At 40.5% G+C, this 18,489-nt stretch overlaps 1 protein-coding gene across 2 annotated transcripts in view; it reads right to left on the reverse strand.

Annotated features, from left to right (window-relative positions):
• LOC136867469 (ETS-related transcription factor Elf-5) overlaps positions 1 to 18,489 on the reverse strand; it is a 142,946-nt gene that overhangs the window by 103,888 nt on the left and 20,569 nt on the right. Inside the window, exon 1 of one of the 2 annotated variants that reach the window (XM_067144677.2) lies at positions 17,586 to 17,719. The exons of the other annotated variant lie outside the window; for it this stretch is intronic. The gene's annotated coding sequence lies outside the window, so the exon portion shown is untranslated. Of the gene's footprint in view, positions 1 to 17,585; positions 17,720 to 18,489 lie in introns of those variants that run through there. 2 annotated transcript variants of the gene reach the window in all.

Consider the following 18,489-nt stretch of genomic DNA (forward strand, 5'->3'; position numbering starts at 1 on the left):
TTGAATCGCTAATTCGTAGCGCATATTTTCAGACGACCTCCAGCCATAAAACATGTCTATGTCAAAACAATGTGGTGCCCCTGTAGGGAATTATGTAAACTAGTGCGTCTTTCCAACGTGACCCATCATGTTATTAGAATATACTTGACATTGTTTGCTGCACTGAGGATTTAACAGTGGTCAAATGAAATGGTGTATGGCTTTTAGTGCCGTGTTGTGTCCGAGGACTTCGTCTCGCCAGGTGCAGGTCTTTTTATTTGACTCCCGTAGGCAACCTGCGCGTTATGATGAGGATGAAATGGTGATGAAGAAGACACACACACCCAGCCCCCGTGCCAGCGGAATTAACCAATGATGGTTAAAATTCCCGACCCTGCCGGGAATCGAACCCGGGATCCATGTGATTAAAGGCCAGCACGCTAACCATTTAGCCATGGAGCCGGACTTATCATTGGTGCTACTGATGAGCAGAAAGAGGTGGCATCATGCTACATTAAGTTGACATTAAGTTTTGACCCGCTGATGTCTGAAGACTCAATTGATGACTTGTTCAGGTGGAATAGCACAGAAACCGATCTGTTTGTTGTACGACGAACACGCCGAAGAGCTTTCTTGTTTCCTAGTATCTGCCTCGGTATAACAATTTAGTGCGGCGCAGCCCTTGTAAGGTTGAGAGTGGGCGGTATCTGCGTGTTATTGTGGTGGAGGATAGTGTTATATGTGGTGTGTGATTTGCAGGGATGTTGGGGGACAGCACAAACACTCAGCCCCCGAGCCATTGAAATTAACCAATGACGGTAAATCCCCGACGCGGCCGGGAATCGAACCCACGTCACGCCGTATGCGATAGCTGCGAGTGCAATTCATAGACGAGAGAGACGTGGAGTGAAGCCTGAGCATGGAGGTGAAGACTGTGCGTAATCGTTTGTTCGCCACAATCAAAACCACCGGCGATACTGCAAACCTTACTCGCACCGACGTAGAAGACAAGAAGTTTATGGAGGACTGTATCGAGCAGAATATCTCGTTCGTCAGGTCGATTCCCAACTTGATACAGTGCTGGATGCAGCGGCAGAAGGACGTGTTGGCAATGATCCGTCAGCTCGGTAATTTGAGCATAGAAGTGTGGGTACTTTACAAAAGAAATATTTATAAAATTCTCCTATCAATACAAGTCAACTCATCTATTAGATGAAGCAAAGTCTATACATGTTTCAGCCTAATCTCAAGGCCATCTTTAGTAGTAAAACAGTGATTACATAATATACAAACAAATTAAAAATCGTAATGATACGAAGTGACAGTGATCATGATTAGCGAGTTAAAAACACATTGAGGCACAAAGTCCTCTCGTCTAGATCTTGCTGACTGTTAAAATGAAAACACTATGCTGAGGCGTGTAGTGAGACCGTCAATACTACGAATAAAACGTGTATAACATTTGTAACTAAAAGTTGTCGTCTCGAATGGAGATGACCTTGTCGGTCTCAAGTCACATTGACAACTAAGCCTGTGAGTAAATTTCTCCGTCATGTGAAGAGTAAGTTAAATTATGAACATAACGAAAGTTGTTAATAATGGAGATGCGTTTCACATACGGTCCACGGAGTTTACAGAAAATCAATAGTATAAGAAATATATCCAGCCGTTTCGCCGTGATGGTGGAACAGATAAACAGACAGACAAACACACACACGAAAAATAAAATCCACCAATTCGGTCTTGAGTTGACCTAAAACGGATAAATATCTGAAAAATTGGCAAAAGAAACGAAATTACAGACAGCGGACCCCCTACAACTTTATTTATATAGATTATTATTATTATTATTATTATTATTAGTAGTAGTAGTAGTAGTAGTTAGTCTATGTCCGCCTCTGTGGTGTAGTGATTAGCTGCCAACCCCGGAGGCCCGGGTTCAATTCCCGGCTCCGCCACGAAATTTGAAAAAGTGTTACGAGGGCTGGAACTGGGTCCACTCAGCCTCCTGAGGTCAATTGAGTAGAGGGGGGTTCGATTCCCGCCTCAGCCATCCTAGAAGGGGTTTTCCGTGGTTTTCCAATTCTTCTCCCGGTAAATACCGGGATGGTACCTAACATAAGGTCATATCCACTTCCTTCCAATCTTGCCATCCCCACACAAGGCCGTCTAGGCGAGGTACTGGTCCTTCTCCACAGTTCCATCCCCGATCCAAAGTATCACGCTCCAGGACACTGCCCTTGAGGCAGTAGAGGTGCGATCCCTCTCTGAGTACGAGGGGAAAACCGACCCCCCTGGAGGGTAAACAGATTAAGAAAGAAAGGTTATTAGTCTGTTATCAGTGCTTTTTTCTGTGAGAAAATGTGCCGGTACTCAGCATATAGGTGCCTATCAGGGCAACTTCCACACTTCTGACATTTATTTATTTATTTATTTATTTATTTATTTATTTATTTATTTATTTATTTATTTATTTATTTATTTATATATTTATTTATTTATTTATTTATTTATTTATTTAGTTATTTATTAAAAGTGCCAAACATTCTAGCCTGTCATTTCGGTCTTGTTTCTGTGATCCTCTTTACCACGTATATTTGGTACTAGGATGACAAGTAGATTTGAGAATTTCTACTTCTTCAGTTTTCCTTATTTTGTTCATTGACTAAATTGAAATACTTATTTTACTCATTTTAACAATGATTGCACTTGGAGTAGCTTCATTCAAAACTCACGTGAACACCTGGAGGTTGCAGAGTGGATATAGAACTGATAGTCTCACTTTGGAAACAATCGGAAAGTTAACACAACTTCCGGCTGCGTTACCAACCTATGAAGTCTATGAAACATGTAAGCATGGCACCAACTTGTGAGGATCACAACTGAAAATTCAATTCCCGAACAGAATACTACCTCATGCAATATTTATAATAAATTACTCTGTCAACAAATCACAGACCTTTATTAAAAAAATTGAAAAATGAGCCGGCACTGCGTATTATTATTATTATTATTATTATTATTATTATTATTATTATTATTATTATTATTATTATTATTATTATTATTATTATTGTTATTGTTATTGGCCGGCCCCGTGGTGTAGGGGTAGCGCGCGTGCCTCTTACCCGGAGGCCCCGGGTTCTATTCCCAGCCAGGTCAGGGATTTTTACCTGCTCCTGAGGGCTGGTTCCAGGTCCACTCAGCCTACGTGATTAGAATTGAGGAGCTATCTGACGGTGAGATAGCGGCCCCGGTCTAGAAAGCCAACAATAACGGCCGAGAGGATTCGTCGTGCTGACCACACGATACCTCGTAATTTGCGGCCTTCGGGCTGAGCAGCGGTCGCTTGGTAGGCCAAGGCCCTTCAAGGGCTGTAGTGCCATGGGGTTTGGTTTGGTTTGGTTTGGTTTTGGTTTGGTTTTATTATTATTATTATTATTATTATTATTATTATTATTATTATTATTATTATTATTATTATTATTATTATTATTATTATTATTATTATTACTCTGGGGTTATATGTGGAACGCAGAGGTGAAAGAAGGTGCTGGTGGGAAAGTGTCTATATGATATTAATATAGAACTTTAAAATAAAGGTTATCTTTCTTTTCAGATCTCAAACTAAATAAAATTCTTCACTAGGGGAAGGAGTAAGTTATCAGTTACATCATTTTCACGAGCATTTGGCTCCAACAGTAACAATTTTCGGTCTTCCAAAAGCACCACTCAAAATTACACAAATCTCAGAAAAGAGCTTACATGCTCTTCAAATTCAACCAAGGAGGCTGCACTCCCAAACTCTTGTAGCCTACTCAAGGCAACTTTACAAAAAACTTTACTCTGGTCTCTCTAGCCACAACCTACAATTTACAATGTAGTTAATACAGGGGTATCTAGTACCCATACTACTGGGCCTTCGTGAAAAGAAGAACAGGTTAAATTACCTGCCCCAACTCAAAAATGTATGGAGGCGTACGCTTGCGCTCCTAGAAAACCAAGTTTTAAAACCCTACTTGGCCTTGTGGCCCGATGATACAGAGGCTAATCCCACACTACTGAGGTGACTAGAAGGAAAGTGAATTAATGCTTTACATAACAATGGTTACATAATCGTAGTCACCTCAAGGCAAACTGAAGGGGAACTCGAGATGGTAACGCACTCTCTATCCCCGAATTACAGTTTAAACCTTTATGAAATTTTACATTAGAAGAAGTTTACATTTTAGAGAACAGATGGTTACATAGTTAAAGATTAGAACCTTCCCCTGGGGTGAGTCTGCGGAGGTAGCTACAGTGATATAAAACTGGTGGCCATTACCTGGGCTGATGTTCTGCCTGCCGAAGAATGAGGCGCATCGCCTCCTGTCTTAACACACACACTCAGTAATTCGACGATCGATAAGACAAGGTAGCTTGAAAAAGCCGCAGCTTATATACCCGAGAGTAGGGTTCGAGAAGGCTCTGGACTAAATCCGGACACACCCTCTCATTTTTATTGGTTAAACCAAAAACCTACAAGAAGCCTGTGATTGGCTGAAAAATAATTATGGAAAATTTGTAATTTTCCAGACTCAAAAGCTGGCGGGATGAGAAGGAAGTGTTGCAAACCTTGAAGCACCAAAATAAATAAAAGTCAATTTAGCTGAGAAAACCTATAAACACAAAAGTTCTTTAAACCACTCGTTCTTTCACCTTGCACCAGAGTGCATGGCCTCAGTTTTTTTGTAGAGACATCTATGAAGAAAAAGTTCAAACTTCTTGATGTACACCAAAACAAAACAAATAAATCCAATGGGTTTAGGAAACTTTAAAATGAAATATTACTCAGTGACATGTTCTGGTCAATGTCCCAATTTTATGCATTAGCTGTTTCTAGATTTGTTCGATAGATAGTGTTCCTTAAGGCGCTTCTTTTAAATGTGCGGTATTGAGGTGACCTCCCGGTACAGTTATTATTATTATTATTATTATTATTATTATTATTATTATTATTATTATTATTATTATTATTATTATTATTATTATTATTATTATTATTATTATTATTATTATTATTATTATTATTATTATTATATGATTTGCATTTAACGCTCATGAGTTAACTCTTATTTCAGCCATTACTGTATTCAAGAATGACATACTATACAATATTTAGAAACAAAAACGGCTTACGACCTGACATGCGACAAAGACCAGCGCACACTACAATAATTCTTCCTATCTTCGACTACTGTGACGTAATCCTTGCTGACGCAACTGGGAAACAAACGATGAAACTGCAGCGAGCTTCCAACTGTTGCTTCGGATTCCTTTTTAGCTTGAGCTATGATGCACATTTAACTCCATACTATCAAGAACTTCAAAGCCTAAAACCTGACAAAATATATAAATATCACATACTGTAAACTCCTACATGGCAACTCGCCTCAGTACATTTCCTCTGAATTTCACTTTATCTCCTGCCTTCCTCTTCTTCTTCTTCTCCTCATTCTTCTTCTTCTTCTTCTTCTTCTCCATCTGTGGAGTCGCGGGTGAGAACTTTGTAGCTCATGCGGATTTGGCCCTGTTTTACGGCCGGATGCCCATCCTGACGCCGACCCTATATGGCGGAATGTAATCACTATTGGTGGTTGAATATCACCCGCCGATAACGACGAAAAGATCATAAGAAATCAAATTGATTTCATTTTGGTAAAGCAACAACTAAAGTAATATGTGACATCTGTTAAGACGTATCCCGGTGCTGATGTAAATAGTGACCACAATCCAGTTGTAATGGACCTTAAAATGATACGTTTTAGAAAAATTAAAAGAAATGTTAAACCATCCAAGCATATAGATATTGGAAAAGTATTGGATCCTAAAGTAAGAACTAATGTTGGAAATGCATTGGAAAAGAAGGTGGAATTAATAAGATACACTGAAACATCAGAGGTAGAATCCACATGGAACGGCATTAAAGATAGCGTGATTGAAATCCAGGAAACTGAAAATGGACACTGCAACAACATCAAAAGACAGAGCTGGATGGCAGATGAAATTCTAGAAGTTATGGATGAAACGAGAAAACACAAAAGTACAGATCACATTCAATACAAAACTCTAAACAAAGCTGTACGCAGAAAGTGTAGAGAAGCCCGAGAATTATGGATGACAGACAGGTGTAAAGAAATTGAGATCCTTCAAGAGAAGCACGACTATTTTAGCTTGCATAAGAAAGTGAAAGAACTGATGATATGGTCAAATGTTGAGAGATGCCAATAATGAAATCATCTTGGGTGTGGAAGGGAAACTCAAACGATGGAAGGAATATATAAAAGATCCCTTTAAAGATGACAGAAATGATCCTCCTTCACCTGACGAGAGAATAACTGAAAACAGCCCTGAAATAACAAAAAATGAAGTTGTACATGCCGTAAAACTTCAAAAGAATGGTAAAAAACTGGACCAGACGGTGTGTACGCTGAAGTTCTCAAAGTAATAACAGAAAAGGAATGTACCGGCCTCAATATCTTAACATCATTATTCAATCAAATATATTATGTATCAGGAGAAATACCATCAGACTGGCTAAAATTAACCTTCATACCACTACCGAAGAAGCCGAAACTCGTCTCAGTGCGATGATTATCATATGATAAGTTTGATGTCTCACGTGCTCAAATTATTCTTGCGAATCATTCATACTAGAATATACAAAAAAAAAAATGTGAATCCCACATGGATCAGAATCAGTTCGGTTTCCGAAATGGCGTTGGTACACATGAGGCACTCTTTTCGTTAAATGTGTTGTTACAGAGATGCAGAGATATGAATGTTGATGTCTACGCATGTTTTATAGACTACAAGAAAGTTTTTGATTGTGCCAGGCGCAATAAGCTGATAGAGATTCTGAGATCAACAGGTATTGACTCCGGTGACTTACGTATAATCAGTAACCTGTTCTGGAATCAGTTTGTAAATGTCAAAACTGATTAAGGAACTTCAGAAACTGCTTCGATCAGCAAGGGCGTCCGCCAGGGTTGTGTACTGTCACCTCTGTTGTTTAACATTTACTCAGAGGCAATCTTTAAAGAAATATTGGCAGACTATGGTGGGATCAAACTTAACGGGAAAATCATCAACAACATCAGATATGCAGATGATACTGTTGTCATAGATGATGACATGCCTGCCCTTCAGTGCATGATAAACTCCTTAGTTCAGCACAGTGAAGAGTTTGGATTATATGTTAACCCCTCAAAGACGAAACTGATGGTGTTCTCTAAGAAGACAATTCGGACAAATCTCGCAATAAAAGATAAAATAGTTGAGCAAGTGTCTTCTCTCAAATATCTGATGGGTACCATCTTGGATGACCAATGTAACTCCAAACTGGAGATAATATCTAGAATTTAGAAGGTCAGGAAACAATTCATTACCATGAAGAAATTCTTTGTGAGGTCAGATCTCAGTCTCCAACTACAAATTCGTATGATCCGCTGCTATATATTTTCTGTTCTCCTGTATGGATGTGAAAGCTGGACTCTGGATCCAATCATAGAAAAACGTATTGATGCCTTCGAAATGTTCCTGTATCGTCGTCTCTTGCGGATATCCTGGGTAGTGTAAATCTCAAATGCCGAGGTCCTTCGTCGGATGAAAAAGCAAAAAGAACTACTGCTCACCATAAAACAGAGGGAAACACAATACCTAGGACATATCATGAGAGGCGAGAGGTATCAGTTATTTCAGCTTATTATCGAAGGGAAGATACAGGGGAAGAGATCTGTTGGGAGAAGAAGAAATTCATGGCTGAAAGACCTTCGAAGATGGCACTGTTGTACTTCAGAAATGGCATTCCATTCTGCGCTGTCAATATCAGAGCTCGGAGACGGCGTCTTAAGAAGAAGTGTAGTGTGTTCTCTGAGTATGATGAGTAAAGCGTTGGGACAAAAACAAACAACCAGTCCCCGGATCAGAAGAATTCCCGGCCGGGAATCGAACCCGAAACCCTCTGAACCGAAGGCCTCAACGCTGACCATTCAGCCAATGAGCAGGACTTTCTCTTCTCCTTTCCTAAAACGTGCGCTGGATCTACCATTGCAATTCCTCTTCACCATTCATCTGCGTATAACAATAGGGAACATGCATAATTTTCAAAAAAATTTTTTTTGAAAAGTAGACCAATGAAATAGTACGTAAACGTATTACAATGTGGTAAGTTGCCTTGTTTTCTACCATTAAAAAATATTTAAAAGTGCTTTTCCGCAAGGCGAGTGAAACGGCCTCTGACGTAAGCGGCGCGCTGTGACGTCACGATCCAGTACCCCATGCAACTCTACCAGCTATTGTGCATCAGCCGTTACTACAAGCCGATTGCTTATTATTCGTGAACGCGAATAACTTCAAAATGACAGAAGAAAGGTTCAAAACAGCACAGTCAGACAATCTACCATGTGTAGATGTCATCATTCTTGAAAAATAGTGACTTTTATGGCCGCAGAAATTCGCGGATAAAAAACATGTTTGTAAGTGGCATCTTTTATATACGTGCAATGTGCTGGAACTCATAGTATTAGGATAATAACGAACCTGGATAGAAATCACATCACTTTCAACGTTTCCTTCTAGACTGATTCCCGTATTAAAGAATAACATTACATTTTCGGGCTCTCAGCATTAGTAAAGTAAGAAATCGGATTTCAGCACTAACATAAACATATAGGTAGCATTATAGTACTATTCCGCCTCTGTAGTGTAGTGGTTAATGTGATTAGCTGCCACCCCCGGAGGCCCGGTTTCGATTCCCGGCTCTGCCATGAAAGTTGAAAACAAATAGTACGAGGGCTGGAACGGGGTCTACTCAGCCTCGGGAGGTCAACTGAGTACAGGTGTTTCGAATCCCACCTCAGCCATCCTCGAAGTGGTTTTTCGTAATTTCCCACTTCTCCTCCAGACACCTAAGGCCACGGCCGTTTCCTTCCCTCTTCCTTGTATATCGCTTCCGATCTTCCCGTTCTCCAACAAGGCCCCTGTTGAGCATAGCAGGTGAGGCCGCCTGGGCGAGGTAATGGCCATCCTCACCAATTGTATCACCATACCCAAAGTCTCAGGCTCCAGGACACTGCCCTTGAAGCGGTAGAGGTGAAATCCTTCGCTGAGTCCGAGGGAAAAACCAACCCTGAAGGATAAACTGATTAAGAAAGAGAGAGAGAGAGAGAAAGAAAGAAAGAAAGAAAGAAAGAAAGAAAGAAAGATCATAGTACTATAGGTCTATAATATATCATTCCCGAAAAAAATATATATTTATGGTTGGGGCAACTGGCCTATCCACTTCCGGGGCCCATGAAAGATAAACATTAAATATCTTGGTGGAGGTAAAAAGTTAAACATGATAAAGATAAATATGACTCCATTTAGTTTTCACTAGTCGGGCTGAGTAGTTCAGACGGTTGAGGTGCTGGCCTTCTGACCCCCAACTTGGCAGGTTCGATCCTGGTTCAGTCCGGTGGTAGTTAAAGATGCTCAAATACGTCACCCTCGTGTCGGTAGATTTACTGGCACGCAAAAGAACTCCTGCACGACTAAATTCCTGCACATCGGCGTCTCCGAAAACCGTAGAAGTAGTTAGCGGGGCGTAAAGCCAATAACAATAATTACATTTGGCTTTTAACAAGCTGAGCATATCACTTAAGAAAAGTGTCTTGGTGATATTTTACTCGTTCAATACAGGAATGTCTTTGGGTGCTGTGACTTTTACTTTTTTCTTTTTTTGCTATTTGTTTTACATCGCACCGTCAAGATAGGTCTTATGGCGAAGATGGGACAGGAAAGGCCTAGGAATGAGAAGGAAGCGGTCGTGGCCTTATTTAAGGTACAGCTCCAGCATTTGCCTGGTGTGAAAATGGGAAACCACGGAAAACCATCTTCAGGACTGCCGACAGTGGGGTTCGAGCCCACTATCTCTCGGATGCGAGCTCACAGCTGCGCGCTCCTAACTGCACGGCCAACTCGCCCGGTATTTTTATCCTTCGGTTTATTGACTTGGCTTGTATACCCTAAAACTTAGGCTAAGTTGGATAATATTTTAAACACCAACATCACTATTTTCACCTGTGTGCAATTATGTTATTTATTTCACTAATATTATGATAATTATTATAATTGAGCAATGTTAACTTATAAGATCCCAAGAGACAAGCATTGGTTTTGTGTAGAGATATATATATTTATTAAATTCACGTTGTTTTCTTTCATGACGTACACACCTATTTTTTGTTATATTATAGAGTATTTAGCTATAGCCTGAATTTCTTTACAAATGTGAGCTCTTCAATGAAGACATAAATAACTGTCGCATGCCAAGATATTGGTAGAATTAGAGCTGTCAAGATGGTTCATAACCCCTTTGGTTTATTACCTAGGCATGGATCACCCAAACCATAGGTTAGGTTTGGAGAATACTTTAATAATCAGCATTAATTACTGCACTGTTTATTACTTTCGTATTCCAAGATGTAAATGAAGCATTTAATTAAAGCATCATACATTAAAATTTAAAGTTTTACCACTAGAACAGCTGACATGGAAAAGTGATAGAAAATTCAAACAAATTCAACTTATAAAATGATCTTCAAAAAAACTGTAGACTTTTCCGATATATCACCAGCATTTCTCCGGCTCGCCAAAATCCATTTCTCCCTAGTTTTAGCGTCTTGGGAACATTTATAAACAATTTGTTTGGGATGGTATGCGCTGTGCTATTGCACATCGGAACTCTACACCATTTATAAGTTTTCTGCCTCACTGTCTGCGCAGGATTCATTTTAAGTCTAAAATATACCACTCAGATTATTATCCAATGTATAGACCTCGAATTTAACTATACCAGACACTAACATAAAGTAGAAATACGCGAAGTGTAACCTGTTTCTCACAGCACGCTATGTGTTATTTCGTCTGCTAATTCAGTCAACCTGTACGATGACGTCAGACCAATGAGATCGCGTACTTGCGTGACGTGACATTTTCGTACTTTAATTTAGATTTTTATCATGTTTGGAGTTATTATTTGTACATTCTGGTCACATTTTTGAATTCTGTATGAACTTTTGAATCAGATTAGCATATTTTTAATTAAAACCCCGGATCATGCATGTTCCCTATTCTTTTACTGTGATCGGTTCCAGACTTTGGAATTTCTTTCTAGACAGTGTCAGAGACAGTGGCACATTAACTAAATTACCTGTTGAAAAGTACACTGTGCAGCTAAGTGAGTTGATGGAGGTGAAATATGAACATTTATTTGATATGTGAACAATTGTATTTCATGATGGAAGCCTGCGTAGCTCAGACGGCAGCGCGTCGGCCTCTCACCGCTGGATTCCGTGCTTCAGATCTCGGTCACTCCATGTGAGATCTGTGCTGGACAAAGCGGAAGCGGGACAGGTTGTTCTCCGGCTACTCCGGTTTTCCCTGTCATCTTTCATTCCAGCAACACTCTCCAATATCATTTGATTTCATCTGTGATTGTTCCAGAGGAGTGCGACAGGCTTCCGCAGCCGGCACAATTCCTATCCTCGCCGCAGCTTGGGGGCTTCATTCAACCCATCCCTGACTCGGTCAATGACTGGAAAACAGGTTGTAGATTTTCATTTTCAATTTCATGTTGGTTAATGTACAGTATACTGTTTGTTTCCATTATTAATGTGAGTGACAGCGTGTGTGTGTGTGTGTGTGTGTGTGTGTGTGTGTGTGTGTGTGTGTGTGTGTGTGTGTGTGTGTTAGTATCATGTAACTCCGCTAAACTATATGGCAATATACCCGAGGAAAAGTATTGTAAATGTGGTAAAGTGTAAGAGAGTGCCATGTGCCATAACTTCGCCACTTGAAACAATACGTACATACATACATACATACATACATACATACATACATACATACATACATACATACATACATACATACATACATACATACATACGTACGTACGTACATACATACATACGTACATACATACATACGTACATACATACATACATACATACATACATACGTGCATACATACATACATACATACATACATACATACATACATACATACATACATACATACATACATACATACATACATTACCATTATAGACTGTTATGCCTTTCAGCGTTCAGTCTGCAAGCCTCTGTGAATTTACTAAACGTCGCCACAATCCTCGATTTGCAACTAGTGTTGTGGCCTCATTTAGTTCTATACCTCTTATCTTTAAATCGTTAGAAACCGAGTCTAACCATCGTCGTCTTGGTCTACCTCTACTTCTCTTACCCTCCATAGCAGAGTCCATTATTCTCCTAGGTAACCTATCCTCCTCCATTCGCCTCACATGACCCCACCACCGAAGCCGGTTTATGCGTACAGCTTCATCCATCGAGTTCATTCCTAAATTAGCCTTTATTTCTTCATTCCGAGTGCCCTCCTGCCATTGTTCCCACCTATTTGTACCAGCAATCATTCTTGCTACTTTCATGTCTGTTATTTCTAACTTATGAACAAGATATCCTGAGTCCACCCAGCTTTCGCTCCCGTAAAGCAAAGTTGGTCTGGAAACAGACCGATGTAAAGATAGTTTCGTCTGGGAGCTGACTTCCTTCTTACAGAATACAGTCGATCGCAGCTGCGAGCTCACTGCATTAGCTTTACGGCACCTTGATTCAATCTCACTTACTATATTACCATCCTGGGAGAACACAAAACCTAAATACTTGAAATTATCGACCTGTTCTAGCTTTGTATCACCAATCTGACATTCAATTCTGTTGAATTTCTTACCTACTGACATCAATTTAGTCTTCGAGAGGCTAATTTTCATACCATACTCATTGCACCTATTTTCAAGTTCCACGATATTAGACTGTAGGCTTTCGGCACAATCTGCCATTAAGACAAAGTCGTCAGCATAGGCCAGACTGCTTACTACATTTCCACCTAATTGAATCCCTCCCTGCCATTTTATACCTTTCAGCAGATGATCCATGTAAACTACAAACAGCAAAGGTGAAAGATTACAGCCTTGTCTGACCCCTGTAAGTACCCTGAACCAAGAAGTCATTCTGCCATCAATTCTCACTGAAGCCCAATTGTCAACATAAATGCCTTTGATTGCTTTTAATAATCTGCCTTTAATTCCATAGTCCCCCAGTATGGCGAACATCTTTTCCCTCGGTACCCTGTCATATGCTTTCTCTAGATCTACGAAACATAAACACAACTGCCTATTCCTCTCGTAGCATTTTTCAATTACCTGGCGTATACTGAAAATCCGATCCTGACAGCCTCTCTGTGGTCTGAAACCACACTGGTTTTCATCCAACTTCCTTTCAACGACTGATCGCACCCTCCTTTCCAAGATGCCAGTGAATACTTTGCCTGGTATACTAATCAGTGAGATACCTCGATAGTTGTTGCAATCCTTCCTGTTACCTTGCTTATAGATAGGGGCAATTACTGCTTTTGCCCAATCTGAAGGTACCTTACCAACACTCCACGCTGATTTTACTACTCTATGAAGCCATTTCATCCCTGCCTTCCCACTATACTTCACCATTTCAGGTCTAATTTCATCTATTCCTGCTGCTTTATGACAATGGAGTTCATTTACCATCCTTTCCACTTCCTCAAGCATAATTTCACCAACATCATTTTCCTCCTCCCCTTGAGCTTCGCTGTTCACAACACCACCAGGATGATTTCCTTCTACATTGAGAAGATGTTCAAAATATTCCCTCCACCTCTCCAGTGACTCCCTGGGATCTATTATGAGTTCACCTGAATTACTCAAAACACTGTTCATTTCATTTTTCCCTCCCTTCCTAAGATTCTTTATTACTGTCCAGAAAGGTTTCCCTGCTGCTTGACCTAGCCTTTCGAGGTTGTTACCAAAATCTTCCCATGACTTCTTTTTGGATTCAACAATTATTTGTTTCGCTCTGTTTCTTTCATCTACATACAACTCCCTATCTGCCTCGGCCCTTGTTTGGAGCAATTTCTTATAAGCCTTCTTTTTACGTTTACAAGCTGCTCTCACTTCATCATTCCACCAAGATGTTCGCCTTTTCCCGTCTTTACACACAGTTGTTCCAAGGCATTCCCTGGCTGTTTCTACTACAGCATCCCTATATGCCACCCATTCACTTTCTATATCCTGAACCTGCTTAATGTCTACTGTTCGAAACTTCTCACTAATCATATCCATGTACTTCCGTCTAATTTCCTCGTCCTGGAGATTTTCTACCCTTATTCGTTTGCAGACAGATTTCACTTTCTCTACCTTAGGCCTAGAGATACTTAGTTCACTACAGATCAGATAGTGGTCTGTATCATCGAAAAATCCCCGGAAAACTCGTACATTCCTAACAGATTTCCTGAATTCGAAGTCTGTTAAGATATAGTCTATTATGGATCTGGTACCCCTAGCCTCCCACGTATAGCGGTGAATAGCCTTATGCTTGAAGAATGTATTTGTAACAGCTAAACCCATACTAGCACAGAAGTCCAGCAAACGCTTCCCATTCCCATTAGCTTCCATATCTTCCCCACATTTACCAATCACCCTTTCGTATCCTTCAGTTCTATTCCCAACTCTCGCATTGAAATCGCCCATTAGCACTATTCTATCCTTGCTGTTTACCCTGACTACGATGTCACTCAACGCTTCATAAAACTTGTCAACTTCATCCTCATCTGCACCCTCACATGGTGAATACACGGACACAATTCTAGTCCTAATTCCTCCAACTGACAAATCTACCCACATCATTCGCTCATTTACGTGCCTAACAGAAACTATGTTCTGTGCAATGGTATTCCTGATAAAGAGCCCTACCCCAGACTCTGCCCTTCCCTTTCTAACACCCGTCAAGTACACTTTATAATCTCCTATCTCTTCCTCGTTATCTCCCCTTACCCGAATATCACTTACTCCTAGCACATCCAGATGCATCCTCTTTGCTGACTCAGCCAGTTCTACTTTTTTTTCTTCCATAAGCCCCATTAATATTGATAGCTCCCCATCGAATTCCATTTCGTTCGCCAAGTTGTTTCCAAGGAGTCCCTCGCCTGTCAAATGGGAGTGGGACTCCGTTACTCCCATAGGTCCGAGGCTTGCTTAAAATGTTCTGAGCTCGGTCGATTCATGAAGCAGGATGCTGCCCTACTTGCACATAGTCCAAGTGAGGATCTCTCCTCTAACGGGTTATGGACCACCGGTGGATTGTATAGTCCTAGCCGCCTGAGCACAAGGAGGACCACGACTCAGAATATGTCAGAGATGCCCACTCCCATTCCATAGCAACTGGTATCCCGACTCTCAGGACCACTTACTAGGCCACTCAGCCGTTGCCCATGGTTCACGAACTAGGACGTGACTACAGTAACCCACAAACATGAACCATACTTGAAACAAAATAAATAAATATAAAATATGTCTTTCTTCCCTTCTTAATCTGTTTACCGTCCAGGGTTTGTTTTCCCTCGGACTCAGGAAGGGATGCCACCTCTACCACCTCAAGGGCAGTGTCCTGGAACGTGAGACATTTGGTCCGGGGGATAGAACTGCGGAAGAGAACCAGTACCTCGCCCAGGCGGCCTCTCCTATGCTGAACAGGAGCCTTGCGGGGGGATGGGAAGATTGGAAGGGATGGTCAAGGAACGGGGAAGCAAGCGGTCGTGGCCTGAAATTAGGTACCATCCCGGCATTTGCCTGGAGGAGAAGTGGGAAACCACGGAAAACCACTTCCGGGATGGCTGAGGTAGGAATTGAACCCTCCTCTACTCAGTTGACCTCCCGAGGCTGAGTGGACCCCTTTCCAGCCCTCGTACCACTTTTCAAATTTGACGGCAGAGGCGGAAAACGAACCCGAGCCTCCGGGGGTGGCAGCTAATCACACTAACCACTACAGCACAGAGGCGGACATAATAAATAAATACACAAAAGTGTGCTGAAGGTACTTTAGATTCGTAATTAAAACAAAATAATTTTTTTACGGGGAACCATAACTGTTGTAGAAATGTTAACTGTGAAGCTAAAATACATTAACCCTTTATAGGTTGCTGGTAAATATATTTATCACTTGGGTTTCCATAGAAACTGCTCAGATGGTAGCACCCTAAGTGGACGTAACTGTCTGCTTTCTAGCCTAGTAACGCTCTCTGGTAAGAATATTTACCACTTTTTCCGAAACTCACGCTTCACAGCTATTTGAATCGTTCCACTTCGGGAAGTGGTACATATGTTTACCAGAGAGCGCCACTTGAACTTCGCTCGTGTAGCATTGTGTTGACCGTAAAATACAGCTCATTAAAAGCGAGATGCTGGATTTCCCTGATTTATGTAAGGCAATATATATTTTTGAAAATTTTGATTATTTTGTGAACATAGATTGCATATTTTGCGGTTAACTTTGAAAGATTTTATCCAAATTATCAATGGTCTACACATAAAGTACCAAGAAAGACGAAAGTGTGTGCTCGTTTTGCATATTGATAACGTACTCATTTTCAATGCAATTGGTAATATAAATATCAGAAAATAGACTTCAGAGCTTCCAGTTACATGTTTTACATATGCCCTTTCCTACAATATTCTGGTCAGCGCGTTATATTCACTAATATGAAAACATGCAGGAAGAATGTAAGGTTATGGACGTACGTTTTATCAGTCACAAAATGTATTAGCTTCCCCAAATTATGAAAAATGGATTTATATCCAAACAGCACTTCAAGTTATTTCGGAAAAACATAAATTTAGTCCATTTGTATGCTATTCAGTTCCTCTGAGTTCAAGGGTGTATATAGATAATAATAATAATAATAATAATAATAATAAAAATATATTTTCAGGGTAATTAGGGATGTAAGAATAGACTGCCTCATGTAGTGGCTGACATCAGGGCTTCCCACAGGGGAGGGGTTGACAAATCAGACATATATTGGGGGTATATACCCCGAAATTCCCCTCCCCCTAGGCACATGCGTGCCTGAATGCATATTTATGCTGTTTTGTAAGATATTCTTATACGATCTTAGAAATTAATTTTAGACGATGGCTTGTTTTGAATCGTATAGTTTGTAAGGAGAACTATGTGCCTTAGTTCTATATCTGTGATATTGTTCCAGCAATGTCTTTTATGAACAAAGGCCTCTCAGAAGAGGCTATCATCAATTTCATCACAGACCCCATGACCCGATGTTTCTAGTGCAATTTTCAGAGCCAGTGTAACATTTATAATTATATGTACTTCTTGTTCCATGCTTTACATCTGCATTTTGCACCTATTATTTGTAAAACACAGTGGAAAGTAGTCATGTAAGCAAAGTGGTATATATATTTACCAGAGCACACTCAGTGGGGAGAAAATCCTAAATGCTCTGTGGTAAAAATACTTACCACCCCATATCGCATAATCATACAATGTATTGACTCAGATTTTGGTCAAAACCTAAACAGTAGACCCCAATTACATGGTATTTAATCAAATAAGTAATATATCTTGTTCCCCAGGGTTTTGCCCTATAAAGGGTTTAGAAATGTTAATTGTGAAGTGAGCGATCTGCAATGTCCACTTACCCTGGTGATATGCAGCTGGGCACTGTACAAACAGCATCTCCATGTTTACTCGTTATCGGTGTTTTATGAGAGGTCACCATTCCTCAGAGAACATTTTCCTGATTGGTGTAGGATGACTCCATCACAGAGTAATAATTTAAAAAAGAAACTCGGCTGTTTCATAACGACACAGTTGCGATAACATATAGCGAGTGACGTGTATGTTCGCAACCGGCTGTTGCCACTCTTCCTTCACGAACGAAAATAATTCGTACGATGGAAAAATAGAGAGTATGATATCAAAATTAGCATTTCCAATACTGAAGTCATGTCAGATGGGAACAGGCCCCCGGAGAGGCCTGGTGCAGGTCTTTTGATTTGACTCCCGTAGGCGACCTGCGCGTCCTGATGAGGATGAAATGATGATGAAGATGGCACATACAGATACACCCGGTCCCCGTCCCAGGGGAATTGACCAAGTATGGTTAAAATTCCCGACCCTGCCGGGAATCGAACCCAGGACCCCTGTAACCAAAAGCCAGCACGCTAACATTTAGCCATGGAGCCGGAGAGTAAACTGCACTGAAAAATGGGAATTGTACGGGAAGAGAATAATCAATCAATCAAACATCAATGATCTGCATTTAGGGCGGTTTCTCAGGTGGCAGATTCCTTATCAATTGTTTTCCTAGCTTTTTCTTTAATATTTTCAACGAACTTGGAAATTTATCAAACATCTCCCTTGATAATTTATTCAAATCCCTTACTCCTCGCCATATAAATGAATACCTATTTGCCTCAATCTGTCCTCTTGAATTCCAACTTTATCTCCTTATTATGATCTTTCCTACTTTTAAAAGCTCCACTCAAGCTCTCCTTCTACTTATGTCATTCCACTCCAACTCTCCATTGACAGCTCGGAACA

The sequence above is a fragment of the Anabrus simplex genome, chromosome 3 (assembly GCF_040414725.1).
Source record: "Anabrus simplex isolate iqAnaSimp1 chromosome 3, ASM4041472v1, whole genome shotgun sequence".
In the NCBI taxonomy this organism is placed as follows: Eukaryota; Metazoa; Arthropoda; class Insecta; order Orthoptera; family Tettigoniidae; genus Anabrus; species Anabrus simplex.